At 51.9% G+C, this 26,745-nt stretch overlaps 1 protein-coding gene across 2 annotated transcripts in view; it reads right to left on the bottom strand.

The window, feature by feature from the left end:
* LOC140428293 (tumor necrosis factor receptor superfamily member 5-like) overlaps positions 1–26,745 on the bottom strand; it is a 111,215-nt gene that overhangs the window by 69,291 nt on the left and 15,179 nt on the right. Inside the window, exon 1 of one of the 2 annotated variants that reach the window (XM_072514608.1) lies at positions 14,782–14,916. The exons of the other annotated variant lie outside the window; for it this stretch is intronic. The gene's annotated coding sequence lies outside the window, so the exon portion shown is untranslated. Of the gene's footprint in view, positions 1–14,781; positions 14,917–26,745 lie in introns of those variants that run through there. 2 annotated transcript variants of the gene reach the window in all.

Here is a 26,745-nt window from a genome sequence, read left to right as displayed (position 1 = left end):
CCGCCTTCGGGCGATCAACGAGGTGAAGGCTGCGATACCTGCCTCCGCACCCGTTTCCAACCCTGGCTGGTTCAACACCCCGAATATGGCCTCCCAGGGGCCCGGGTCCAGTTTCACATGCACCACTTTAGAAATTACCCTAAAAACCTCCTTCCAGTAATCCTCTAGCTTTGGACAGGACCAAAATATATGAACGTGATTAGCGGGGCCCACCCCGCAACCTTCACACACATCTTCTACTCCTTCAAAGAATCGGTTCATCCTCGCCCTCGTGAGGTGTGCTCTATACACCACCTTCCGCTGTATCCGCCCCAACCTCGCGCACGAGGTGGAGGCGTTCACTCTCCGGAGCACCTCACACCAGAACCCCTCCTCCATAATTTCTCCCAACTCTTTCTCCCACTTTGCTTTGATCCCTTCCAGTGGTGCCTTCTCCCCTTCCAAAATAGCTCCGTAAACCGCTGACACTACCCTGTTCTCCAGTCCCCCTGTCATCAGCACCTCCTCCAGCAATGCGCAGGCCGGCTCCACCGGGAAGCTCTGTATCTCCTTTCTGGCAAAATCTCAAACCTGCATGTATCTAAACATTTCCCCCTGCTCCAGCCCACACTTCGCTTCCAGCTCCTTCAATCCTGCAAATCGACCCCTAATAAACAAATCTTTTCGTGTCTTACTCCCCTTCTCCTCCCATTTCCGAAAACTTCCATCCCACCTCCCTGGCTCAAATCTGTGATTCCCCCAAATCTGCATTTCCCTTGACTCTGCCCCCAACCCGAAGTGTTGGCTAAACTGCCTCCAAATTCTCAATGAAGCTAATATTACCAGGCTCCCTGAGTATTTCCCTGGGGCCATCGGGATCGGCGCTGTTGCTAGTGCTTTCAATCCCGACCCCCTGCACAAACTCTCCTCCATTCTGACCCATTGGGAATCAACCATTAGCAGGGGAGACTAGAACCCAGGGCACAGCCTTAGAATAAAAGGGAGTCACTTTAGAACAAAGATGAGTAGAAATTTCTTCAGCCAGAGAGTGGTGGGTCTGTGGAATTCATTGCCACAGATAGTGGTGGAGGCCGGGACGTTGAGTGTCTTTAAGACAGAGGTTGATAAATTCTTGATTTCTCGAGGAATTAAGGGCTATGGAGAGAGAGTGGGTAAATGGAGTTGAAATCAGCCATGATTGAATGGTGGAGTGGACTCGATGGGCTGAATGGCCTTACTTCCGCTCCTATATCTTATGGTCTTAACCCCTCTGACCCAGCTCCGCACTTTCTCCATATTTGCCGCCCAGTAGTAATACATCAGGTTCAGAAGACTCAAACCCCCTGCCTGACTTCCCCTCTGTAGCAGCACCTTTCTAACTCTGGCCACCTTCCCTCCCCATATGAACGGCGGAAACTTTACACACATTTTAAAACAAAACAAATAACCACGGTAATTTCCCCCCTTTAGATAACATCAAGAGGGGAGGGGGGATTTTTAAAACCATGAATAAAGTTTTTTTTTATATTTTCTTTTTTTAAAAACCTTGTTAATCAGATCCGGAGCCACCACCAACTTCCCTGCCATATCCCTCACCTGAACAATTTCCCTTACCGCTGCCTCCCTCTGGAGCTGACCTGCTAACATACTGTTCGTAAACTGCACCCCTTGTTCTGCATCTCCATGTTCGTAAACTGCACCCCTTGCTCGTTTCAGTTGGCGCACTGCCTTCATGGTAGATAGTCGGTCAAAGCTAGTAGTTCCTTCCTCTTTTCCAGCTTCGCAGGGTTCCCATCTTCTGCATAACTCCTATCTACCTCCAACATCTCATCTATTACCCTCTGCCGCTCCAACCTCTCCTCTTTGTCCACCCTGGCCTTAAACAAAATCACCTCACCCCTCACCACCGCCTTTAGAGCCTTCCAAACAACTGCCTTCGACACCTCACCCGTACAGTTGAAACCCACATATTCCTCAATTACCTTTTCAATTTTGTCACAGAACCCTTGGTCGCCCAAAAGTCCCACATCTAATTTCCACCCCGGCCTCTGCGCTACTCCCTTCTCCAGTACCATATCCACCCAATGCGGACCATGATCTAACACTCCAATGGCCGAGTATTCCGACCCCTTAACCCCAGCCAGCAAAGCCTTCCCCACCACGAAAAAGACGATCCGCGAGTATACCTTATGGACTGCTGAGAAAAACGAGTACTCCCGTTCCCTTGGGTGCAGAAACCTCTGAGGGTCCACCACTCCCATTTCCACCATTAGCCCAGCCAATGCCTTCGCCCCCCCCCCCCCTCCCTGATGGGACCAGCGAGCACGGCCGTGACCTGTCCAACCTTGGCTCCTGCACCAAGTTCCAGTCCCCCCCCCACTATCAGTTTGTGTGTGTCCAAGTCGGGAATGGCCCCAAACACCTTCTTTGCAAATCCCACATCGTCCCAATTGGGACCGTATACACTTAACAGCGCCACCAACCTCTCCTCCAGTGCCCCTGTCACAATCACATATATAACCCCTGATCTGCCACTACCTTCTCCATCTGGGAGCGTACTCTTTTGCTGACCATTACCGCTACCCCTCGAGCCCTTCCGTCAAATCCAAAATGAAACACCTGACTAACCCAGCCCTTTTTAAGTCTCACCTGGTCCTTCACCCTCAAGTGAGTCTCCTGTAGCATTGCTACATCGGCTTTCAAACTTTTAAGATGCGCAAGCACCCTTGACCTCTTGACCGGACCTCCTAACCCCCTCACGTTCCACGTGACTATCCTAACTGGGGTCTCTCACCCCCCCCCCCACCCTTCTCATCCACCATCATACCACCGGGCCCTGCCCCATGAGCCTGACCCGCCCCTATCCATTATTAACATCGAACCCCTTCCCCCCTCCCAAAAACCCCCTCAACATTTCCTCTCGAAAAAACATCTCCCAGCATCAATCCCTTCCCCCCTTGCTCGCCTCGTAGGCCCATCGAAACCTGCTAACCAGGCTCCAATGTCCGCAGCCCTCCTCTCACCTCACCTCCGTTCACTAGCCGACTTTAGTTAGCTAGCACGGGTGGCTCCCCCCGCCAAGGCATACCGTCCCCTCTCACCCAGTCCAAGAGAAGAAAAATCAAAAACAATCCAACCCATACAATTCACTAAAATAAGATATAACCGTCGCAACACAGAATGCCAATCAACCCAACCAATAACTTGAAATCTGTAACAATGTGAAGAGAAGTAAATTACAAGACAAGTCAGTAAAAAAGAAAGTTATAGCATTTATACATTTTCCAGCTCCCCAATCTCTTCCAGCTCCGCTCCTCACGTCTGTCCCAAGCCTTCTGCCCTCACGAACGTCTCAGCTGCCTCCGCTGTCTCAAAATAAAAGTCTTTGGCATCATACGTCACCCTCAGCTTCGCCGGGTACACCATACCAAATCGCACCCCTTTTTTGTACAGTGCCACCTTCACTCGCCCAAACGCCGCTCGTCTTTTTGCCAATTCCACCGTTAAGTCCTGGCAGATCCGAACTCCAGCACCATCCCACTGCACCTCGCGCTTCTGCTTCACCCAGTTTAACACCTTCTCCTTCATGCAGTACCTATGGAAGCAGATAATTACTGCTCTTGGCGGCTCATTCACTTTGGGCTTCGGCCTTAATGACCGATGAGCTCAATCCAGCTCGTACCGGGAGGGGTTCTCACCCTCCCCCATCAACTCTGCCAACTTCTTAGCGAAGTACTCTGCTGGCCTTGGGCCCTCTGTCCCTTCGGGCAAGCCCACAATTCTCAGATTGTGCCAACTCGAGCAGTTCTCCAAGTCCTCGAGCTGTGCTCAGAGTCCTCTATTGACCTCCACCACCCTCAGCAGCTCGTCCCCCATCGAGGTGAACTGGTCGCTGTGCTGCGACACAGCCTCCTCCACGTCCTTCATCTTCTCGCCCTGCTCTCTCACCTCGGCCGATGTCTTTGCCACAGCTACCCTCACCGGGGCGATTGCCTCCTCCACCAATGACTTCAATGCGACCGCCATCTCCTTCCTCAAAGCCTCCATGTGCCTCGCAAACTGCTTTTCCAGCTCCACTGCCATCACCTCGGTCATCTTCTCCACCATAAGTAGTGCGGCCTCACCATGCAGTCCAGCATCTGCCATCTTGTCAGCACTTTTGCTGGTCCTCTCATTCAACGGCGAGCCCACGTTTCCTCCCTTCCTCGCGCTGCTTTTCGCATCCTTTAACGACTTATTATTTTTCCTTTGTTTTTTCACCCTTCTTTCCTTCTTCAATCTTTTTGAAAAACAAAAAATTCTTCCTTCAAAAAAAGAAGAAAAAAAAACTTTCACCATGTTTCTTTAAAACTTCTTTCTCTTCTTTTTTATATTCCTCCAGAATTTCCCTGGGATCGGACTTCAGTCAAAGAACAAAGAACAAAGAAATGTACAGCACCTTCTTACAACATTCTAGCCGGGAGCCACCCGATGTGGAACATCTCACCTACATCGCGCCCTGGCTTCGGGCCTGCCGCCTCGACCTCCGTTTGGCTCCGCCCCCGTTGCTCCGACCTCCGCACGTGTTGGGCCTGATGCCTCAGAACCAGCCGCCCGACACCCGCGCGGGGTTCCTCGCCGATTTTCAAACCGGCTGGGACGGCCCCAAAGGCCGACAATACTCGGGGGGGGGGGGGAAAGAGAGCGAAGAATCGGGGAAACCCCCGAAAGTACTGCAAATAGTGGCCACCAGTGGGAGCTCCACTCGATGCGGCCAACCCGCTCGCAAACGCCACCCTCCCTTCGTAAACAGTGGTGTTACATTAGCCATCTTCCAGTCCTCGGAGACCCTTCCTGCCTCCAGTGATTCCTGAAAGATCACCACCAATGCCTCCACAATGTCCGCAGCTATCCCTTTTAGGACCCTGGGGTGTGCCCCCTGATACTCCTGGAGCTCTGGCATCCAACTGGTGTCTTCCACCGAGAAGACTGATGCAAAGTAACTGTTCAGTTCATCTGCCGTTTCCTTGTTTCCTATTATTACTTCTCCAGCCACATTTTCCAGTGGTCCAATGTCTATTTCTGCCTCTCTCTTACCTTTTATATATTGAAAAAATCTCTTCCTATCATCCTTTATATTACTAGCTAGCTTGCACTCATATTTCATCTTCTCCCCCCTTATTGCTTTATTAGTTGTCCTCTGCTCGCTTTTAAAGGCTTCCCAATCCTCTGGTTTCCCACTAATCCTCCCCACTTTGTATGCTTTTTCTTTAGCCTTTATGCTGTCCTTGACATCTCTCGTCTGCCATGGATGCCTTGTCCTCCCCTCAGCATGTTTCCTCCTCCTTGGGATGAATTTCTGGTGTGCCTCCCTTATAACCCCCAGAAACTCCTGCCATTGCTGTTCCACTGTCTTCCCTGCTAGGCTCCTTTTCCAATCAACTCTGGTCAGCTCCTCCCTCATGTCTTTATAGTTACCCTTATTTAATTATAATACCGTTACATCTGATTGCAGCTTCTCCCTCTCAAACTGCAGGGTAAATTCTATCATATTGTGGTCACTGCTCCCTCGGGGGTCCTTCACCTTAAGTTCCCTAATCAAGTCTGCCTCATTGCACATCACCAAATCCAGAATTGCCTGTTCCCTAGTGGGCTCTGTCACAAGCTGCTCCAAAAAACCATCTCTTAGACATTCCACAAATTCCTTTTCTTGAGATCCACTACCAACCTGATTTTCCCAGTCCACCTGCATATTGAAGTCCCCCATGATTATTGTAATATTGTCTTTTTTACATGCCTTTTCTATCTCCGGATTTATTTTACTGCCCCACATCCTGACTATTGCTAAGGGGCCTGTACATAACTCCCATCAGGGTCTTTTTCCCTTTGTTATTCCTCAACTCTACCCACAGAGATTCTATGCCTTCTGATCCTATATTGCTCCTTGCTATCGATTTAACTTAATTCCTTACTAACAATGCAACCCCGCCCTCTTTGCCCATCTGCCCGCTTGATAGGCACCCCATCTACAAACATTGACTCCCTCAATCACCGACACAGAGCAGCAGCAGTATGTGCCATCTACAAGATGCACTGCAGCAACTTATCAAGGCTCCTTCAATAAAACCTTCCAAATCACAACCTCCACCATCTTGATGGACAAGGGAAGCAGACAATTGGGGACACCAGCGCCTACAGGTTCCCCTCCAAGTCATTTACCATCTTGACTTGAAAATATATCGCCGTTCCTTCACTAACATTAGGTCAATGTCTGGAACTCCCTCCCTTACAGCGCTGTGGGTGTACCCACACCAGATAGATTGCAGTGGTAAAAGAAGGTGCTTCACCAGCAGCTTCTCAAGGGCAAATAGGCATGGGCAACAATGGGCGACATGGTGGCACAGTGGTTAAAACTGGTATCTCACGGCATCAAGGACCCAGGTTCAATCCCAGCCCTGGGTCACTGCCGTATGGAGTTTGCACATTCACGTCTCTGCGTGCGTCTCACCCCCACAACCCAAAGATGTGCCCGGTAAGTGAATTGGCCAAGCTAAATTGCCCGTTAATAGGAAAAAAAAAGGGATGGACAAGAAAATCCTGGCCTTGCCAGCGATGTTCACATTCTATGAAAGAATAAAAACTAATAATAAGAATTGCTGGGCCAAATGGCCTCGACCTGTAGTGTTAAATTTTGTGTAATTCTACGCAGTACATGTAAAGAAACAGGCCAACCTAATGGTGACACAGGACAGTGAAGAGTTGTGGTTTTATTGACACTGGGCAGGATTCTCCGTCTGCTCACGGCATTCTTCAGCGACATCCACATCCCAATCGCTGGCTGAGCCAGCATTTGTTGCCCATCCCAATCCCTTGAACCTAGTGGTTTTTCAGAGCCATTTTCAGAACCATTTCAGCGGGCAGTTAAGAGTGGACCACAACAGGTCTGGAGTCACATGACCAGCCCAGGACAGGATAACAGATTTCCTCCCCTAAAGGACATGAGTGAACCAGACTGTTTTTTACAAGAATTATTTCATGGTCATCATTTAACTTTTTAATTTCAGATTTTTTTACTGCCGTGGTGGGATTTGAACCAGCATTAGTTAGCTTTGACAAAGAGTCATCCAGACTCGAAATCTTAGCTCCGTTCTCTCTCCAAAGATGCTGTCAGGCCTGCTGAGCTTGTCCAGTATTTTCTGTTTTTGTGTCCACCGAGCATTACCCTGGGTCTCTGGATTACTAGTCCAATGGCTATACCACGATGCCACCGCCTTTTCCCATTTAATATTTTCCCCGTTTGCATCTCCTTTGCACCCATTTTCTGGGTGCAATGTCTCCGAAACCTCCGAATTCTGAGCTGGAGATTTTTAAAAATGTTTTTAAATATTTTTATTCTCCTCCTTTTTCACATTTTCTCCCGCATTTACTTTTTTTAAAAATAATTTTTATTAAGGTTTTCATAAAATATCAATAACAAAATGAAAAAAGAACCCAACAGGGTTAAGTACAAAACGCAGTCTAGAAAAGCAACCCTCCATACCCCCCTCCCCACTGTACATGAATAATAAATTTACATTAACACCCCGACTTAACACAACAGGTATATACACCCCCTCAGACCCTTCGGTGTAAATAACAAAAACAAAAATAAAGTAAACCCCCCCCCCAAGTTGCTGCTGCCATTGACCAATGTCTACCGTTCTGCCAGGAAGTCTAAGAACGGTTGCCACCGCCTAAAGAACCCTTCTACCGACCCCCTCAAGGCGAGTTTCACCCTCTCCAATTTAATGAACCCCGCCATATCGCTGATCCAGGATTCCACGCTTGGGGGCCACGCATCCTTTCACTGAAGAAGAATCCTTCGCCGGGCTACCAGGGACGCAAAGGCCAGAATACCGGCCTCTTTCGCCTCCTGCACTCCCGGCTCCTCTGTCACACCAGATATTGCGAGCCCCCAGCCCAGTTTAACCCTGGATCCTACCACCCTCGACACCGTCCTCGCTACGCCCTTCCAAAATTCTTCCAGCGCTGGGCATGCCCAGAACATATTGGTGTGATTTGCTGGGCTCCCTGAGCACCTAACACACCTGTCCTCACCCCAAAAAACCGGCTCATCCTTGTCCCGGTCATGTGTGCCCTGTGCAGCACCTTAAACTGTATGAGGCTGAGCCTCGCGCACAATGAGGAAGAGTTCATCCTCCCTAGGGCATCTGCCCACGTCCCTTCCTCAATCTCCTCTCCCAACTCATCCTCCCACTTACCTTTCACCTCCACCACCGAGGCCTCCTCCTCCTCCTGCATCACCTGGTAAGTTTCCGAGATCTTCCCCCCTCACACCCAACCCCCCGAGAGCACCCTGTCCTGTACTGTGTGTGGCAGTAGCTGCGGGAATTCCACCACCTGCTGTCTGGCAAACGCCCCTATCTGTAAGTACCTGAAGGTGTTCCCCGGGGGAGCCCGTACTTCTCCTCCAGCTCACCTAGGCTCACGAACTTCCCGTCCACAAACAGGGCCCGCAACTTTCGTATCCCTGCCCTGTGCCACCCGAAAACCCTCCACCTGTTCTCCCTGGGGCAAACCGGTGGTTCCCCCGTATTGGGGTCCACGCCGAGGCCCCAACTTCCCCCCTATGCCGCCTCCACTGCCCCCAAATTTTGCGGGCAGCCGCCACCACCGGGCTCGTGGTATACCTCCTTGGAGGGAGTGGCAGCGGCGCCGTTGCCAGCGCCCCCAGACTCGTACCCCCAGCCTCGTCCATGCAGCCCCCTCCATCACCCACTTGCGCACCATTGTCGCATTGGCGACCCAGTAGTACCCACAGAGGTTGGGCAGCGCCAGTCCCCCCCCATCTCTACTCCACTCCAGGAACACCCTTCTCACCCTCGGAGTCCCTCGCGCCCACACAAACTCCATTATACGGCTGTTAACCCGCCTGAAAAAAGCCTTTGGGATAAACACGTGGAGGCACTGGAACAGGAACAAAAACCTTGGGAGCACTGTCATTTTGACTGACTGCACCCTACCCACTAAGGACAGCGGCAATGCATCCCACCTCTTGAACTCCTCCTCCATTTGCTCCACCAGCCTTGTAAAATTAAGCCTATGCAGGGCCCCCCAGCTCCTGGCCACCTGGACCCCCAAATACCTAAAGCTCCACTCCGCCCTTTTTAGTAGGAGCTCGCCAATCCCCCTCTCCTGGTCCCCTGGGTGAACCACGAACAGCTCACTCTTCCCCATGTTGTGCTTGTACCCCGAAAAGTCCCCGAATTCCCTAAGAATCCTCATTACCTCCGGCATTCCCCCCACCGGGTCCGCCACATACAGCAGCAAGTCGTCCGCATAGAGCGACACCCTATGTTCCTCCCCACCCCGCACCAACCCCCTCCAGTTCCTTGACTCCCTCAGTGCCATAGCCAGGGGTTGAATCGCCAGTGCGAAGAGCAGGGGGGACAGGGGACACCCCTGTCTCATCCCTTTGTGCAACCGAAAGTATTCGGACCTCCTCCTGTTTGTGGCCACACTCGCTATCGGGACCTCATACAACAGCCTAACCCACCTGACAAACCCCTCCCCAAACCCGAACCTCTTCAGCACCTCCCACAGGTACCCCACTCTTCCCTATCGAAGGCTTTCTCAGCGTCCATCGCCACCACTATCTCCGCCTCCACCTCCCTCGTCGGCATCATGATAACGTTCAAAAGCCTCCACACATTCGCGTTCAACTGCCTCCCCTTCACAAACCCCGTCTGATCTTCATGGATGATCTGCGGCACACAATCCTCAATCTTCGTGGCTAAGACCTTCGCCAGCACCTTGGCATCTACATTTAGCAAGGAAATCGGTCTGTAACACCCACACTGCAGGGGATCCTTGTCCCGCTTCAGGATCAAGGAGATCAATGCCCGGGACATCGTCGGGGGCAAAGCCCCCCCCCCCCCCCCCCCCCCCCCCCTTGCCTCATTGAAGGTCCTGACTAGCAATTGACCCAATAGGTCCATATATTTTTTATAACATTCGACCGGGAAACCGTCCGGCCCTGGTGCCTTCCCCGCCTGCATGCTTCCTATCCCTTTGATCAGCTCCTCCAGCCCAATCGGGGCGCCCAATCCCGCCACCAGTCCTTCTTCCACCTTTGGAAACCTCAATCGGTCCAGGAAGCGGCCCATCCCTCCCTCCTCCCGTGGGGGCTCGGATCGGTACAATTCCTCGTAAAAGTCCCTGAAGACCCCATCGATGCCAACCCCACTCCGCACCACACTCCCTCCCCTGTCCTTAACTCCCCCTGATCTCCCTAGCTGCGTCCCGCTTCCAAAGCTGATGCGCCAGCATCCGGCTTGCCTTTTCCCCATACTCGTAAATCGCCCCCTGAGCCTTCCTCCACTGCACCTCCGCCTTCCTGGTGGTCACCAGGTCGAATTCGGCCTGGAGGCTGCGCCTCTTCCTCAACAATCCTTCCTCGGGCACCTCCGCACACCTCCGGTCTACCCTCACCATCTCCCCCCCAGCCTCTCCCTCTCCCCCCACTCCCTCCGCTCCTTATGGGCCCTAATGGAGATCAGCTCTCCCCTCACCACCGCCTTCAGCGCCTCCCATACCATCCCCACTTGGACCTCCCCGTTGTCGTTGGTCTCCAAGTACCTCTCTCTACTTCCTCGGACCCGCTCGCTCACCTCCTCGTCCGCCAACAGCCCCACCTCCAAGCGCCACAGCGGGCGTTGGTCCCTCTCCTCCCCCATCTCCAAGTCTACCCAATGCGGGGCGTGGTCCAAAATGGCTATTGCCGAATACTCAGTATCCTCTACTCTCGCTATCAGCGCCCTACTCAAAATGAAAAAGTCGATTCGGGAATAAGCCTTATGGACATGTGAGAAGAATGAAAATTCCCTAGCCCCCGGCCTTGCAAATCTCCAAGGGTCCACCCCTCCCATCTGGTTTATAAACCCCCTCAGCACTCTGGCCGCCGACGGCTTCCTACCCGTCCTAGACCTGGAGCGATCCAGTACCGGATCCTGCACCTTGTTAAAGTCTCCCCCCATTATCAGGCCCCCCACTTCCAAGTCTGGGATCCGACCCAACATACGCCGCATAAAACCCGCATCGTCCCAATTCGGGGCATACACATTGACCAGTACCACCCTCTCTCCCTGCAACTTACCACTTACCATAACGTACCTACCGCCATTATCTGCCACAATGCTCGACGCCTCGAATGACACCTTCTTTCCCACCAAGATCGCCACCCCTCGATTTTTGGCGTCCAGCCCTGAGTGAAACACCTGACCTACCCACCCTTTCCTCAATCTTACCTGGTCTGCCACCTTCAGATGTGTCTCCTGGAGCATAACCACATCCGCCTTGAGCCCCTTCAGGTGCGCGAACACGCGGGCCCGCTTAACCGGCCCATTCAGTCCCCTTACATTCCAGGTTATCAGCCGGATCAGGGGGCTACCCGACCCCCTCCCACGCCGACTTGCCATGATCCCTCCTCGGCCAGCCACCCGCCCGCACCCCACACCCGGTCCGTTCCCCACAGCAGCATACCCCCGTCTCGACCCCCCCCCCCCCACTCGCTCCAGCTCCCCCTTGACCATAGCAGCAGCAACTCGATCCCACCCCCGGCTAGGAACCATCCTAGCTGATTTACTCCCCCCCAATGCACTTCCGCAAGTCAGCTGACTCCTGCTGACCCCGGCCACTCCCGCCTCTCCTTCGACTCCTCCCATTGTGTGACACACCCTCCTCTCCCGTTCCCCATCCATAGGCTCTCCCCCTTCCATTCTAAGCGCGGGAAACAACCCTCGCTTCCCCGCCCCCTCCAGTCTTCAGCGCGGGAAAAAGCCCGCGCTTTCCACCTACCCGGCCCCACCACCTCTTACGCAGCTCCTTTTACAGGCCCAGTCCCCTCACCCCAGATTCGGGCCTCCCCCTCCCCACGGGGCCCCATCTCACCGACGTCCACCACCCCTGTTCCGTTTACCTACCCCCCTCCAAGAGCCCCCCCGACCAACCCAACCAAAACAGTGCCCAACCCGCCCCAACCACCCTCACCGACCTGAAAGAGAAAAACACAGAGAAAAAGAAACCAGGAGCAAAGCAAAAGCCCCCCGCTCAAAAAAAAACAAAAAAACATATCAACCGCAGTCCCCAATCGCCCATCCCGACCCTCAATCTGTGTCCAAATTCTCAGCCTGAACAAAGGCCCATGCCTCCTCCGGAGACTCAAAATAATGGTGCCGGTCCTTGTAGGTGACCCACAGTCGCGCCGGCTGCAACATGCCAAACTTCACCCCCTTCCTGTGCAGCACCGCCTTCGCTCGATTGTACCCGGCCCTCCTCTTCGCCACCTCCGCACTGCAGTCCTGGTATATTCGAACCTCCGCGTTCTCCCACCTGCTGCTCCTCTCCTTCTTGGCCTACCTGAGCACACACTCCCGGTCGACGAACCGATGGAACCTCATCAGCACTGCCCGCGGAGGCTCGTTAGCCTTGGGCCTCCTCGCCAGCACTCGATGGGCCCCTTCCAGCTCCAGGGGCCCCTGGAAGGACCCCGCTCCCATCAGCGAGTTCAACATGGTGACCACATAGGCCCCCACGTCCGGCCCCTCTAGCCCCTCCGGGAGGCCCAGAATCCGCAGATTCTTCCGCCTCGACCGATTCTCCATCTCCTCGAACCGCTCCTGCCATTTCTTGTGGAGCGCCTCGTGCGCCTCCACCTTTACCGCCAGGCCTAACAGCTCGTCCTCGTTATCGGAGATCTTTTGTCGAGCCTCGTGGATCGCCACCCCCTGGGCCGTCTGTGTCTCCAGCAGCTTATCAATAGAAGCCTTCATCGGCCCTAGCAGGTCCGCTTTAATGTCTCTGAAGCAGCGCTGGATACCCTCCTGTTGCTCCTGCGCCCACTGCATCCACGCTGCCTGGTCTCCACCCACCGCCATTTTGTTCTTCTTCTGGTCCATCACCACCTTTTTAGTCGCCCCGCTCCTAGTAGAAGCCATATACTATCGGGGAGCTGTTATAATCTCCGTCCCACACCGGGAAACGTCCAAAAAGTGCCGTTGGGGGCCCTGAAAAGACCCAAAAGTCAGTTTTTGCGGGAGCTGCCGAATGTGCGACTTAGCTCCGCATAGCCGCAACCGGAAGTCTCTTCTCTCGCATTTACACCCATCAACAATAAACAATAATCAGCAACAGATATGTCAATCCCCATAACAGTAACATCCTCCCACCAAGCCCAAACATCAGCCTGCATATTTACATAAACAAATGACAAAAAAGAATCAGGGATTACCCATAGTCACCCTTAATATACACAGCCCCCCTCCCCCCCTAACCCTCCCACCCCCCCCCCCCAACTAATGTTCGATGGTATCCAGTTCTTGAAAGTGCATAATAAATAGTGCCCATGACTTGTAGAACCCCTCCGAGCTTCCCCTCAGTTCGAGCTTAACCTTCTCAAGGGTTAAGTATTCCAACAGGTCCCCCCACCACGCCAAGGCACAGGGTGGAGAGGCTGCTCTCCATCCCAGCAGGATCCGCCTTCGGGCGATCAACGAGGCGAAGGCTACAACATCTGCCACCGCACCTGTTTCCAACTCTGACTGGTCCGACACCCCGAATATGGCCTCCTGGGGACCCGGGTCGTTTCACACGCACCACCTTGGAAACTACCCTAAACACCTCCTTCCAGTACTCCCCTAGCTTTGGACAGGACCAAAACATATGAACGTGATTCGCCCCCCCCCCCCCCCGCCCCCCCCCCCCCCCCCGCCCCCCGCAACGCTCACACACATCCTCTACTCCTTCAAAAAATCGGCTCATCCTCGCCCTTGTGAGGTGCGCTCTATATACCACCTTCAGCTGTATCAGCCCCAACCTCGCATATGAGGTGGAGGCATTCACCCTCCGGAGCACCTCACACCAGACCCCCCGTCTATAACCACTCCCAGCTCTTCCTCCCACTTTGCTTTGATCCCTTCCAGTGGTGCCTTATCCTCTTCCAAAATAGCTCCGTACACCACTGACACTGCCCCCTTCTCCAGTTCCCTTGTCGTCAGCACCTCCTCCAGCAATGTGGAGGCCGGTTCTTCTGGGAAGCTCTGTATCTCCTTCCTGGCAAAATCCCGAACCTGCATGTACCTAAACACTTCTCCTTGCTCCAGCCCATACTTCGTTTCCAGCTCCCTCAATCCTGCAAACCGACCCCAAAGAAACAAATCTTTTAGCGTCTTAATCCCCCTCTCTTCCCATTTCTGAAAACATCCATCCCACCTCCCTGGCTCAAATATGTGGTTCTCCCCAATCGGCATTTCCCTTGATCCTGAGAGCTGGAGATTTTTAATTGCACTGTAAACACACACTTGTTGGCCAATTTAGGTGGCTACACTCTTTACAAACCTTTGCAATGCATTCACTGTTCTAATCCAGGAAATACAGCAGCCAATTTGCACCCAGCAAGATACCACAAATGGTAATGAGACAGTGGCCAGAAGTTCTGTTAAATAGTAACTAGTACACCAGGGAGACCTCCCCTCCTCTTCTTTTGAAATTGTGCTTTGGGACATTTTACATCCACCTGAGAGGGTCTCACTTTAATGCCTCATCTGAAGTACACTTCCTCAGACAGTGCTGCACATCCTCAGCGCTACACTGGGCAGCCTGGAATATGCACTTGTGCAGGAAGCAAGAATTAAACCTGAAGCCAGAGCCACTGCTGACTGAGCTGACACTGAGAATAAACAAGCTCCCCAAAGGCGGACTGTAAAAAAGAAATCACACAAGTTAACAAAATACAAAATCATGCAGACATACATGCCCCAGCTTTACCTTCCCTGCGGCACTGAATTCACTGATCTCAGCCCAGTAAACAGGCGAAGGTGTGTATAATTGGAATTATTGCTCCTGAGTTTAAGATGGGAAAGATCGTGCACACAATGTGGGAGGCACAGCTTTAAATTGCATTTTAAGAGACTCAGAGAGAGACAGAGAGCGCGGAAGGTTCGGGCTTGGCTCTGGCACGCCCTCCAAGTCAAAGATCCACCGGCGTTCCCAGATGAAGGATGGCGGCTGCAATACTGCCCGCGGAACCGCAGAAAGAGCAAGGAATGTCGGAAGAGGAGGGAAGAATTTCTTAATGAGCACAAGACAAGAATGAACAGGTCATGGAACTGCTGCTGAGAAACGAGGGGGCGACATTTTGGGCCCTGGCTAGTAGGTGAGCGATCCTGAGCTGACGCCTCCGGCAGGAGTTTTGCTTTTACAGGATGAATCAGTGACCTATTAGACACCAACACAGCTGTATTTTCCCAGTTGTTTACAGGAAGATAAATGTATTCTTTTCTCTCCCCTGCTGACGGCAGTCAGTGGGGCAGTAATACCATAGATAGAGGGAGCTTCCGCCCCCCCCTAGAATCTCAAAAGGCCGGCAGCTGAATTGAGCCACGCTTATCGTCAACAGGTAGGCCCAACTGACTGTGGTTGGAGTGCAGTGTCAAATCACCTCGCCAAATTAACATCCCTCCCTGACATAAAAACAAAACCCTCAAACCCAAAACGTTTTAATTAATGTGTTCAACGCCAAGAAATAAATCTATTTAAAGTTATTTCTCTGGTGCTCATGCCTCACGGTTGTCATTTGTAAATCAGTGCCCATGTCTAGAAATGCAGACATATTTATTTTACAGAGCCCTGGTGACAGCAGCACTCTGGGTATTGTAGGTCCACAGAGCTGGTTGAAACTACACTATCCATCATGCACTTCTTTCTCACACACAGAATTCGTCCATAGAGACTGGAAGTCTCACACTAGGCTCAGCACTCTGCTTTCTTTCTCATATTTTTTATTCCTTATTTGCCCATCTGTTTTCCTGTTTGGCCTTCTCCCTCTCTTCTTTCCATATGACTCACACACTTCTGCTGAACGTATCTATTTTAGACACGGAAAATAATCAGATTAAATAAATCTACATCTCGCGTTGATCAATCGAGAGTTGCTGTGGCACCGGTTGGGGAAATTACCGAAGGTGTCGACTGAGGGATAAATATTGTTCAGGCCACTGGGCAAACCTGTAACAAAAGCATAATACTACAGATGCTGGAAATCTGAAACTAAAACAGAAAGATGCTGAAAAAAGCTCAGCAGGTCTGGCAGCATCTGTGGAGAGACAAATAGAGTCAATGTTTCGAGCCCGTATGACTCTTCTTCAGAGCGGCAAACTCTCCTGCTCTTCTTCCAAATAGTGCCACGGGCGCTTTAACGTCCACTTGAGGGGGCAGACACACGGGACCTTGGTTTTAATGTCTCAACTGAAAGACAGCACCTGACCTAAGATTGAGAATGTGCGGTGCATCCAAACAAATTCCTTGTTATGGACTATATTGAGGTTCAATAAATTGCTAGGCTATACCATGCGGCTATCAATGGATAGCCTACAACACACAATAGCCCTCGCTCAGTGAGCAACCATTTTTATTTCCAATAATACAAATATTTTGTATCTAATTCAGTTGTATTTGCTTCCTCAATCAAACTTGGTGAAAGGTTATTTGAAAAACATGAATATAGGTCATTTAAACCTTTATGAACCTCTGGTTAGGCCAGAGTTCTGCACCCTATTTTAGTCACCAAATTTTAGGAAGGATCATAGTATCCTTACAGGAGGCCATCGAGTCTGCACCGGCCCTCCGAAAGGGCACTCTGCCCAGATCTACTCCCCCATCTGCCCCGCCCTACCCCCATAACCTAACCTGCATATCAAGTGGTAATTTAGCATGGCCAATCCACCTAACCTGCACATCTTTGGACTATGGGAGGAAACCAGAGCACCCGGAGGAAACCAACGCAGACACAGGGAGAATGTACAAACTCCACACAGACAATCACCCAAGGCTGGAATTGAACCTGTGTCCCTGCGGCTGTGAGACAGTAGTGCTAACACTGTGCCACCATGCCGCCGACGGTGATGCTCCATGGGAGGGTGCAGACAGAGATTTGCTGAAAGTCGGCAGGGGCTCACCAGATAGGTCTGAATGATCTCCTTCAATGTCACAAATTACTCTATGAAACTATGGACTCCAGCAGCGTAGCGTTCCCACAGTACTGCACTAGCTGAGGCCACATTCCCAGCTATTTTCCCTACCAGTGACATTTGTATTTTTCTTTGGGTTTTATTTTTACTTTTATCATTATGTGGTACCCTCAGTAACGACACTGAGAGTGTGAACGGTAAAGAAGGCTTTAATAAACTAAGAACTAGACTGGTGCCGAGACTTGTGGTAACAGCTATGCTGCCCACAAGGCGGCCCCTTATATACGGCTCCAAGGTGGGTGGAGCCGGAGGCGGAGTTCCCCAGGGTTCCAAGCCCGGTCTTAAAGGGGACATCACCTTACATGATGACAAGGGTACAGTGTTACAGTAACCGTTCGTCACATTCACCCGGTTTAAAAAAGAGTCCGGCGGGGGTGAAGTGCCATCATAAGTCCATCCGTCTCGGTGGCTGGATCGTCCTCACCGACCTCCTCAGTTCGGGCGGTGGTGCGGCGGACACGGACGTCTTGGTTGAGGGTATGTCCGGGAGCACGGCGGTCGGAGCTTCGGTCCGGGTCGTGGCAGGGGAATGGGGTGCAGGGAGAATAGGCGGGGCCGGGGGTAGCGGTGCCGGCGCCGGCGGGGTGTGTAAGGGGGGGCGCTAGGGGGCGCGCGCGGTAGGTGCTCACCAACGGGGAGTGGGGCCGGGAGGGGGTGTGTTGTAGGGGGTGCCGTGTCCTGCAGGGGAGCGGCGCGGGAAGGAGCGTCTGTAGTAGGGGATCCTGTGGCCTCAGCTAGTGCAGTACTGTGGGAACGCTACGCTGCTGGAGTCCATAGTTTCATAGAGAGTCATTTGTGACATTGAAAGAGGTCATTCAGACCTATCTGGTGAGCCCCTGCCGACTTTCAGCAAATCTCTGTCTGCACCCTCCCATGGAGCATCACCGTCGGCGGCATGGTGGCACAGTGTTAGCACTACTGTCTCACAGCCGCAGGGACACAGGTTCAATTCCAGCCTTGGGTGATTGTCTGTGTGGAGTTTGTACATTCTTGTGCCAGATCCCAGAGGGAAACCGTATCTTGCCTGCCGTCAGGGTACTCGACGTAGGCGTAACTGGGGTTGGCGTGGAGTAATCGGACCTTTTCGACCAGGAGGTCCGTTTTATGGCTCCTCGTGTGCCTCCGGAGAAGAACAGGTCCCGGAGCCGTCAGCCAAGGTGGAAGCGAGACCCCGGAGGTAGACTTCCTGGGGAAGAGAAACAATCGGTTGTGAGGGGTCTCATTCATGGCCGTGCAGAGGAGCGACCTAATGGAGTGTAGGGCATCGGGCAGGACCTCCTGCCAGCGGGTAGTTGGGAGACTTCTCGACCGTAGGGTCAGAAGGACAGCCTTCCACACTGTCGCATTCGCCCTCACCACTTGCTCGTTTCCCCGCGGGTTATAACTGGTCGTTCTGCTCGAGGCGATGCCTTTGCTGAGCAGATACTGACGCAGTTCATTGCTCATGAACGATGTTCCCCGGTCACTGTGGATATAAGCGGGGAAACCGAACAGAGTGAAGGTGCTGTGCAGTGCCTTAATCACGGTGGCTGAGGTCATGTCGGGGCAGGGAATGGCGAATGGGAAGCGGGAGAACTCATCGATAATGGTGAGGAAATAGGCATAACGGTTGGTGGACGGGAGGGGCCCCTTGAAGTCCACGGTCAGTCGCTCAAAGGGCCCCGAGGCCTTCATGAGCTGAACCTTGTCTGGCCAGTAGAAGTGCAGTTTCCACTCCGCACAGATCTGGCAGGCCCTGATCATGGCCTTGACCTCCTTGGTTGAGTAAGGTAGTTGCGGGGCTTGATAAAATGGGCGAGCCGGGTAACCCCCGGGTGGCAGAGGTCATTGTGGATGGCTTGCAGGCGGTCGTCCTGCTTGTTGGCGCATGTACCACAGGACATGGCATCTGGGAGCTCGTTGAGCTCCCCTGGACGATACTTGATATCGTACGTGTAGGTGGAGAGTTCGATCCTCCACCTCAAAATTTTATCGTTTTTTATTTTGCCCCGTTGCGTGTTATCGAACATTTAGGCGACCGACCGTTGGTCGGTGACGAGGGTGAACCTCCTACCGGCTAGGTAGTGCCTCCAGCGCCGCACAGCCTCCATAATGGCTTGTGCCTCCTTCTCGACTGCAGAGTGTCGAACCTCGGAGGCAGTGAGGGTCCGGGAGAAGAATGCTACTGGTCTGCCTGCCTGATTGAGCGTAGCAGCCAGGGCGATGTCTGATGCATCGCTCTCTACCTGGAAGGGGATAGTTTCGTCCACCACGCGCATAGCGGCCTTGATGATATCGGCCTTGATGCGGTTGAAGGCCAATCGAGCCTCAGCCGAGAGAGGAAAAGTGGTGGTCTTTATGAGTGGGCGGGCTTTGTCCGCATACTTGGGGACTCACTCGGCGTAGTAGGAGAAGAACGCCAAGCACCGTTTGAGGGCCTTGAGGCTGCGGGAGAGGGGGAGTTCCTTAAGGGGGCGCATGCCGTCAGGATCGGGACCTAGGACCCCATTTTCCACGACATAGCCGAGGATGGCTAGCCGGGTTGTGTGGAAAACGCATTTTTCCTCATTATAGGTCAGGTTAAGGGCTCGGGCGGTCTGCATGAACTTTGAGGTTTGCGTCATGGTCCTGCTGGTCATGGCCGCAGATGGTGACATTGCCCAATTACGGGTATGTAGCCCGCAAACCGTACTGGTCAACCACTTGATCCATCGGCCTTTGAAAGACGGAGACCCCATTTGTGACGCCGAAGGAGACCCTGAGGAAGTGGAAGAGCCGGCCGGCTGCTTCGAAGGCAGTATAGGGGCGGTCTTTTGGTCGGATGGGGAGCTGGTGGTAGGCAGATTTGAGGTCGACCGTGGAAAAGACTCGGTATTGGGCGATCCGATTTACCATTTCCGCGATGCGAGGAAGGGGGTACGCATCAAGCTGCGTGAATCGGTTTATGGTCTGGCTATAATCCACGACCATCCGTTTCTTATTCCCGCACCGGACTACCACCACTTGTGCTCTCCAAGGGCTGATGCTAGCCTCGATGACCCCCTCTCCCAGTAAACGCTGGACCTCTGACTTGATAAAAGCCATATCTTGGGCACTGTACCGTCGGCTCCTGGTGGCGACGGGCTTACAGTCGGGAGTGAGGTTCGCGAATAGCGAGGGGGAAGCGACTTTCAGTGTCACAAGGCTGCATACCGTGAGGGGGTGTAAGGGTCCGCCGTACATCAGTGTCAGGCTTCGGTGGCTGCACTGGAAATCCAGTCCGAGCAGCAGGGGGGCACAGAGGTGGGGAAGGATATAAAATTTGAAACGGGTGTACTTGGCGCCCTGGATTGAGAGATCCACGATACAGTACACCTTGATTTGTACCGAGTGGGACCCGGATGCGAGGGCTATGGTTTGGGATGCGGGATGGGTGCGCAGGGAGCAGCGCCTTACCGTTTCAGGATGGATAAAGCTCTCCGTGCTCCCGGAGTCGAAGAGGCATGCAGTGTCGCGCCTGTTGACCTGGACCTACATCATAGAGTTCTGCAGGTGTTTTGACCGAGTTTGGTCGAGGGTGATCGCTCCCACTCGCGGGTAGTCGAAGTCCTCAGCCGAGTCAGACTCGTAAAATGGCCGCCGCCTTCGGCTGCGTGTGTAGGGTCGAGAAGATGGCCGCCGACAAGGTGGCCGCTCCCATGATTCGCACGAGGCTGATGACGTGTCAGAAGGGAGCGTGTCGAGTCGGTGCGCAGCCACATTGCGAGGCCTGCAGGCCTGAGAGCCTGGTTTTCGGGCCGGCATTTCTTTGTTATTCTGACCCCTGGGTCTGGCCAGGCAGACCCTCACAAAATGCCCCTTCTTCCCTTATATACGGCTCCCAGATGGGGAGAGTTCCCCAGGGTTCCAAGCCCGGTCTTAAAGGGGGCATCACCTTACATGATGACAAGGGTACAGTGTTACAGTAACCGTTCATTACACATTAGAAGAAACATTTTGCACCAGGCCTTAATGATTGCTGGTGTCACCGGTCAAGATAGAACTGGTGGTGGCTTTTCACCTGGATGGTTAATTTCTGCATTCTAGAGACTTCTGGAGTTGAGCTTTCCACTATTTTAAATCACTAATCAAAACCTTTCCTCCTCTCTCAGCTAGGGGTGTCACACTCCCAGCCTTGCTTACTGCCATGATGTTCAAGCTGCTCAGCTTTTTTGCAGTGGTTTCTCCATTGCCCAAAGTCACAATCGGGCAGAGAATGGAATGTCTCCCAAAAAGCAGATTTGGCGCCAGCCATTGCGATGCTCCAAACCCCCGCCGGCTGCCTCAGCGAACTACCCACCCTGGTGGGAGGATGCAAATCAGTCCTGATTCTCCGCTGGCGGGAGCACTCAAGACTGTAGCCTATGGAGCTGAGGGCCCGGGTTCGAATCCCGGCCCTGGGTCACTGTCCGTGTGGAGTTTGCACATTCTCCCACTGTCTGCGTGGGTTTCACCCCCACAACCCAAAGATGTGCTGGTTAGGTGGATTGGGCTCGCGAAATTGCCCCTTAATTGGAAGAAAAATAATTGGGTACTCTTAAATATATATTTTTTTAAATAGAGGGTATAATATTCAGAAGTATCTCTACCACTCTGCTTGGTATCTGAGTCAAAGGTTGGTGCTTACCAACACTTCCCATTCTAATTTGTCTATGCTTCCTCATTCCAATATTTAGAAACGTGATATTGGACTCAAGAAAATAAAATGGAGAAAGTGTGTGATCTGCTCCAAATATCTTATGGGCGGCAAGGTAACCACAGTAGTGGTTAGCTGCAGTCACTGTCAGTGCCGTCTGCATGTTCTCCCCGTGTCTACATGGGTTTCCTCTCGGCGCTCCAGTTTCCTCCCACAAGTCCTGAAAGACGTGCTTGTTAGGTGAATTGGACATTCTAAATTCTCCCTCAGTGTACCCGAACAGGCTCCGGAGTGTGACGACTAGGGGATTTTCACAGTATCTTCATTGTAGTGTTAATGTAAGTCTACTTGTGACAATAATAAAGATTATTATTATTCCAAATGCTTCTTATGCGAGCTAAGGTACTGACAAGAAGCAACACTTGATGCAAACGTCACTCAGGAAATTAACAGACTCATCCAGTCTGATTTCCTGTCCAGTGATTTTTCAGCAATGACCTACCTCGTGATGAAAACTGTTTCTCAGCTGGAATGGCTGTTCGAGAAATCAACCTTTATATTTGGCAATTATCTATCGGGAGATCACTAAGTCAGCCCTTAATCATGTTGCGTGGGGCAGTCAATTAAAGGCTTTCCTGCAGTTCCTTAACTTAAAATTATTTGAGCATAAATGGCAGCTGAAAAATAACAGCTCAGACTTCTTAACCTTTCGTTCAACATCTGGATCAAACAAAGTATGCAGACATGCTTTTACAGCTAAAGCTCAGACTAGACTTCCTGTTCATAGATGATAAGGTGCCATATATAGCTTATATGATTATATCAAAGAACAACCGGTCTTCTACTAATGAGTGTATCTCTGATATTAACTCAACTCTGCCAAAGTACGATTTGAATATGTGTTCCCTGGATTATTAGTCAAGTCCAGAGATCTCTAGTCCAGTAACATAACCACAATACTATCATGCAATACTATTTTGAGTACAATAAAAAGTTATTTCCCTCCAATTTCCCTTTCTCAGCATGGACCTGAGCTGGACAGTTCCAAAGGGTGGGATGTTCTGGCCCTCCCTCCATCCCCGTGGTGTATATTCCAGCAGTGGAGGTGGCCCACCGTTGTCCGGTGGCGGGATCTTCCGGTCCTGCTGATGTTTAGGGGGTTTTGCGTGCCCCGCACCTTCCTCCGCCACTGGGCAACACGCCACTGGGGGCCGCCATTACAGGACCAGATGATCATGCCAGTCGGATAGGCTGGGGAATTTCAACCAAAGGCACTGACCTCCCTCCAGCACCTTCACCTTGGGCCTAGTCAACCTTCTTCATCTGTTAATGTAATGTCAGCAAATAATTCATCCCTGGAGCCACGCTTCACCTTCCCACACAATCCCCAGCAGAATCGGTGGAACCCAACCGGATTTCCCCTTCCCCTCCTTATTCAGGATACTGAGGCCAATTAGAGTTCCCCAATTCCTGTCCCAGTTGAGATTGGTTAATTCAGGATCAAACCTGGAACCTTTCTGGTCTGCATGACTCCTGTTTCTCACGGAGCTGTACTACTACCATACTATAGTACCATAGACTGGGCCACTTTATGCTATGCCATTAACTGACATCCTTATTGAACCTGGTTACATTGAACAATCATCGCAGACCGGATTAAAGTAAATGCAATGTCATAGTCTGTACACTGAAATCAGCGTGTTGGATTAATTTGAATTAATAAATGAAGTGGTTTCCCCACAGATCAGAAGCACTAATGTTGGGGAAAACCAATCACCTAGCAGGTCTATACCACAATGAAGCTTGGCTTAACCCTGCTTCAATACCGTCACCGTGTCTGTCGGACCAAAGCTCACAAGTAGTCTAGTGCATTAACTGATATATTAACATCAGTTCAAATGCATTCAGTTTTTTAAGCTTAGGAACCTACATGATGCACCCGACTAAGATAGAATTGAAAAAGAGATACGAAGAGAACCACAAAATGAAGTGAAAGTAAAAGTAATAAGATGGTTCAGATCACCTTGGTGGAGGGACCGATGACCAGGAGGCATAGACTTTAGGTAAAGGGTTATGAGGAAAACCTTTTTTACCCAGAGGGTGATGGGAGTATGGCACTCGCTGCCTGAATGGGTGGTGGAGGCACAGACCCTCATAACATTTAAGAAGAATTTAGATGTGCACTTGCGAAGTCAACACATACGAGGCTATGGGCCAAGTGCTGGGAAATGGGTTTAGAAAGTTAGGTGGTCGTTTTTGACCAGCGCAGACTCGATGGGCCGAAGGGCCTTTTCTGTGCTGTATGATTCAATGACTATAATGTTGCCCCTAATTTCCCTTGCCTGTGTGTGGTCTGTTTGTTAGACTCGTGGTTCTTTCAGAAGGGTGCACGGCTATTCATGCACACCTGTTAAAGGGGCCACTGCTTCCACACGTCCTGTTAGTTCCTACACAGCTCAGTCTCAATTGCGGTGTGACCGCACATCCACGCAGCTTCAAGGAAAGATTGGTTAGGAGCTACAAGAATAAAATACTGCAGATGCTGGAAATCTGAAATAAAGACAGAAAACGCTGGAAATACTCAACAAGCCTGGCAGCATCTGTGGAGTGAGTGCCAGAATTAAAGTTTCAGGTTGATGCTCTTTCATCAGAACTGAATTGGTTAAGAGTTATTTGCGTACAGGGAGAGGAGACGACTCCAGACGGAATTTGACCTTCTGACCACCAGAAAGGCGGAGGTACTGTGGAGGAAGGCACAGGGGAGGAGGTTATGGGGAAAAGGCTAGTCGCCTGTTGGCTCATCAATTGCGAAAGAGGGCAGCAGCGAAGGAGATAGGAGGAATTAGAGACGAAAGAGGAGACACGGTGCGAAGGGCAGGAAAGATAAATGAGGTGTTCAAGACCTTCTATGAGGAACTGTATAGGTCTCAACCCCCAGGGGGAGAGGAGGGGATGCGGCAGTTCCTGGACCAATTGAGGTTCCCGAAAGTGGAGGAGCGGGGGGTGGTAGGCCTGGGGGCACCGATTGGGGTGGACGAGGTTATTAAGGGACTGGGAAGCATGCAAGCACGGAAGGCCCCAGGACCAGACGGGTTCCCGGTGGAGTATTACAGAAAATATGTGGACTTGTTGGCCCCGTTGATGGTGAGGACGTTCAATGAGGCCAGGAAAGGGGGGACTCTACCCCCGACGATGTCGGAGGCGACGATATCGTTAATTTTGAAGAGGGATAAAGATCCGTTGCAGTGCGGGTCCTATAGACCCATTTCATTATTGAACGTGGACGCCAAATTGTTGGCAAAGGTACTGGCATCGAGGATAGAGGACTGTGTCCCGGGGGTGGTGCACGAAGACCAGACAGGGTTCGTAAAAGGGAGACAACTGAATGTTAACGTGCGACGACTATTAGGGGTGATAATGATGCCCCCAGTGGAGGGGGAGGCAGAGATAGTGGCGGCAATGGACGCAGAGAAGGCATTTGATAGGGTGGAGTGGGAGTATTTATGGGAAGTGTTCAGGAGGTTTGGGTTTGGGAACGGGTTTATTAGCTGGGTTAGACTTCTTTATGGGGCTCCAATGGCAAACGTAGATACAGGTCGACATAGATCGGGGTATTTCCGACCATATAGGGGAACAAGACAGGGATGCCCGCTGTCTCCATTTGTTGTTCGCGTTGGCAATTGAACCTCTGGCCATGGCGTTGAGAGACTCCAGGAAATGGAGAGGGGTGATTAGAGGGGGAGAAGAACACCGAGTTTCGTTATACGCGGATGACCTATTGTTATACGTGTCGGACCCAGCGGGGGGGATGATAGCGGTTATGCGAATTTTGAGGGGGTTCGGGGATTTCTCGGGGTATAGGCTAAACATGGGGAAGAGTGAATTATTTGTGATACATCCAGGGGACCAGAGTAGAGAGATAGAAGGCTTGCCTCTAAGGAAAGTGGAAAGAAACTTCCGATACCTGGGGATTCAGATCGCTAGGAGCTGGGGAACCTTGCACAGACTTAATCTGACACGGTTGGTAGAACAAATGGAGGAGGACTTCAAGAGGTGGGACATGCAGCCTCTATCGCTGGCGGGCAGGGTGCAAGCAATTAAGATGATGGTCCTCCCGAGGTTCTTATTTGTATTTCAATGTCTCCCTATACTAATCACCAAGACCTTTTTTAATAAAATAGACAGGAGCATCACGAGTTTCGTGTGGGCAGGGAAAGTTCCGAGAGTAATGAGGGGGTTCCTTCAGCGTAGTAGGGACAGAGGAGGATTGGCACTACCGAACTTGGGCGATTACTATTGGGCCGCCAATGTGGCAATGATACGTAAATGGATGATGGAGGGTGAGGGAGCGGCGTGGAAAAGACTGGAGAGAAAGTCCTGTAAAGGGACGAGTTTAGAGGCGCTGGTGACGGCGCTGCTACCGATCTCACCTAAAAAGTTTATCACGAACCCGGTGGTGGCGGCAACATTGAATATCTGGGGACAGTGGAGGCAACAGAGAGGGGTGCGGGGAGCCCTGGTGGGGTCCCCAATCAGGAACAACCATAGGTTCGCCCCAGGAAGAATGGATGGAGGATTTCAGAGCTGGTACCAGTTGGGAATTAGGAGGGTGGGAGATTTATTTATAGATGGGACTTTTGCGAGCTTGGGAGCGTTGGAGGAAAAGTATAAGTTGCCCCGGGGAAATTTCTTGAGATATATGCAGGTGAGGGCGTTTACTAGACAACAGGTGAGGGAATTTCCGTTGCTCCCGACACAGGGGATACAGGACAGGGTGCTTTCAGGGGTGTGGGTCGGAGAGGGGAAGGTGTCAGAGATTTATAGAGAGATGAGGGAAGAGGGGGAGGAGTCGGTGGGCGAACTAAAAAGAAAGTGGGAAGAAGAATTAGGGGAGGAGATAGAGGAGGGTATGTGGGCTGATGCCCTAAGCAGGGTAAATTCCTCTTCCTCATGCGCCAGGCTTAGCCTGATTCAATTTAAGGTGCTACATAGAGCACACATAACTGGAGCAAGATTGAGCAGGTTCTTTGGAGTGGAGGACAAATGTGGGAGGTGTGGCGGGAGCCCGGC

Source organism: Scyliorhinus torazame, chromosome 8 (assembly GCF_047496885.1).
Source record: "Scyliorhinus torazame isolate Kashiwa2021f chromosome 8, sScyTor2.1, whole genome shotgun sequence".
NCBI classification, from domain to species: domain Eukaryota; kingdom Metazoa; phylum Chordata; class Chondrichthyes; order Carcharhiniformes; family Scyliorhinidae; genus Scyliorhinus; species Scyliorhinus torazame.
This window is presented reverse-complemented; position numbering and strand designations above follow the sequence as displayed.